This window comes from Symphalangus syndactylus, chromosome Y (genome assembly GCF_028878055.3).
Source record: "Symphalangus syndactylus isolate Jambi chromosome Y, NHGRI_mSymSyn1-v2.1_pri, whole genome shotgun sequence".
Taxonomy (NCBI): Eukaryota; Metazoa; Chordata; class Mammalia; order Primates; family Hylobatidae; genus Symphalangus; species Symphalangus syndactylus.
Window position 1 is genome coordinate 6,749,368 of NC_072448.2, and position 3,385 is coordinate 6,752,752.

The following is a 3,385-nucleotide window of genomic DNA, read 5'->3' on the forward strand; positions in this document are numbered from 1 at the left end:
ACTGACTTCAATCCTCTTGGTTTTCAACTTTTACTTCCTCCTCCTCCTCAGAGACAGGAGACAGAAAGAGAAATGCCTTCTCTCCTCAGGGCCACAGGATGATATGACTCCCAATAATACTGTGGGGAAGGTCACAATATTACTTATCACAATTAATAATATCAATTATTAATTGACATTAATAATTATCAATATTAATAACTGATCGTATAATTTTTAAAATCAATACTGATAATAATGATAATTAATATTCAACAGTCATACTGACGATAACAATAAATTATTAATATTAACTATTAATAACGCCTGATGTTAACAACTGGGACTGATCACATTCAGTAGAACACAGTAATATTAGCTCCTAATAATTAATATTAACATTAATAACCCGAAAACTTTTCATTAGCAATTATTTCTTAACATTAATATTGGTAATTCATATTAATGTGAATCGTAAATGAGTAACAAGTAATACTAATATGACTCCTAATACCGCAGTGGGTGTACCCCCACCTGCGATAGTGTTCCCAATGTCCAGGGACGGAGAGAGCATGGGATTACTTTCAATATCGCAATAAGTGTACACCCACCTGCCGATATTGATCCGAATAGAATCTCCAGGGGAAGGAGGACCCCCATCACAGGGGGACGAGGTGCCCCCTGCGAGGCGGGGCATAGGAGCCAACACCTCTGCCCCCCGGGCTCTTAGGACCCCCATCGCAGAGGGGCAAGGTGCCCCCCGCGAGGCGGGTGTAAGAGACAGCCCCTGTGCCCCCCGGGCTCTTAGGACCACCATCGCAGGGGGGCGAGGCGAAAGAGCCAGCCCCTCTGCCACCTTGGCTCTTAGGACCCCCGGTGAACTCACAGCCGGTTTATCATATTGTGAGTAATATCATCTCCCCCTCTGGAAATTGTCAACAATTGCACAGACGGGTGTACACCGGCTTTGTACAGAGGACGTACACCCGTCTGTATAGGAGTAATATCATCCTCTTCCTCCCTGAAGATTAAGAATAGTATCACAAGGGTGTTTCTACTCCTTGAGATATTCAGTGTCACGTCCTCCTCTCCCACGTTACAATTAGAACGCTAACCCTAACCCTAACCCTAACCCTAACCCTAACCCCTAACCCCTACCCTAACCCTAACCCTAACCCCTAACCCTAACCCTGACCCCTAACCCCTAACCCTAACCCCTAACCCCAACCCCAACCCCAACCCTAACCCTATCTGAGGGACAAACACTCAGATGCTCGAAGCAGTTTTCTGGAATCCTATGTGAGGGACAAACACTCAGAACCCAACAGCAGTGTCCTGGAATCGTATGTTGATGATCCACTCGGTGAAGCCAGCTGGGCTCCGGAGTCTAGTCGGGACTTGGAGAACCTTTATGTCTAGCTGAGGGATTGTGAATACACCAATCAGCACTCTGTATCTAGCTCAAGATTTGTAAATGAGCCAATCAACACTCTGTGTCCATCTCACGGTTTGAAGATACACCAATCAGCTCTCTGTATGTAGCTAATCTAGTGCGGAGGTGGAGAACTTTTGTGTCTAGCTCAGGGATTGTAAATGCACCAATCAGCACTGTGTCAAAACGGACCAATCAGCTCTCTATAAAACAGACCAATCAGCTCTTTGTAAAATGGACCAATCAGAAGGATGTGCGTGGGGCCAGATAAGAGAATAAAAGCAGGCTGCCCGAGCCAGCATTGGCAACCCGCTCGTGTCCCCTTCCACACTTTGGAAGCTTTGTTCTTTTGCTCTTTGCAATAAATCTTGCTACTGGTCACTCTTTGGGTCCACACTGCCTTTATGAGCTGTAACACTCACCGCGAAGGTCTGCAGCTTCACTCCTGAGCCAGCGAGACCACGACCCCACCAGAAGGAAGAAACTCCGAACACATCTGAACATCAGAAGGAGCAAACTCTGGACACGCCACCTTTAAGAACTGCAACACTCACCGCGAGGGTCCGCGGCTTCAATCTTGAAGTCAGTGAGACCAAGAACCCACCAATTCCAGACACACTAGGACCCTGAGACGGCCCCTGGAGGAGCCCCTGGGCGATAACCCAGTTCACATCTGGGATTTAGGTGACCTGGGACAGTCCAGTAGATGAGCTCCTGGTCTTTAACCCAGTTCCCCTGTGGGGATTTAGGGACCTGGGTCTTCTGTCTTTGGGATCTACTGTCTCTGGGCCACACAGATGTGTCTTCCAACTTCCCTTCACAGGGGGGACCTCAAAGACTGCCTTGAGCTGTTCTGGTGGTTGCTTTTTTGTACTGTTATTTATCTTATTTTTTTCATTGTTAGGGACTGATGCAAACATTTTCTAGGAAAAGGTCTTTTTCATCCACGGAGTCCCCGTCTTTTTGTCCAGGACCCTGTTGACCCAGTCCCTGGCAGGAGCCCCTTCTGCATCTCGAGATCTTACCACTCACTGTCCATCCAGGCCCAGCTCTGCCTGCACCCACCCACCCCTAGGAATCGGGCCTCCCCTCTCTAGCGGTCTGGTCATCAAGCCAGGGGCACGTGGAAGAAGGTATCGTGGCAAAGGGAGCAGTCGTACCCCCAAAATCTGTCGTTGGTTTACCATCACCATGGAAACCGCAGGGTGGGGCTCTAGTTTGGGGATGGAGCTGAGCCCTGTCAGGAGGGAGCTTTCCCCAGCTATGGGTTCTTGGGCCCCTGTGCCCTGAGTTCCTGAGAACTAGGTCTATGAGGAGGGGGGCTGGGGGCTGTGTCTGAGGCTGCCCCACGATTCAGGTATCTCATGGACGGGTCACCACCCCAACCCAACTGTTCATTTGAAATGATGGCTCCAGGTGAAATAATAGGGAGGCCAGGGCTGAAGAGGGAAGGGCAGTCACGGGACAGGAGGGGCGGCTGAGAGGCTCACTAGGGACAGCAGCTTGGGGAACCTCCTTGTTACCCGCCTAGAGCCGGGAAGCAGAAAGGGCAGGTTTGAGAAGTCAGTGTGCAGCGCCTGAGGCCAACAGAGGGGCTGGGCATGGCAGAAGGGTCACCCGCTCTGCTCCTCCTCCTGCTCCTGTCCTCTCCTGGAAGTCAATCCTTGCACACAGAAGGACAACCAGGCACTACGCAGGCTGAAGTGTGTCTGCAAAGGAAGGGCCACTCAGGGACTGAGAAAGAGGAGTTGGCCCTACACCACGTGGGGTCAGGGCATGGGGGCACAACCAGGCATGGAGGCCACACTCAGCCCATTTAGGCACAGTTCAGGGGTCTCCCAGCGTGGGGGCCCCGCCGTGTGCATGGCTAGTTCAGGCACAGTGCCATGATGCCTGCATGTGTGAGGGGGGCCTGGGCTGAGGGCTGGGAGTCCTTTGTGTCTCGTGGCCATGATTGTCCTTCCGAATATGATA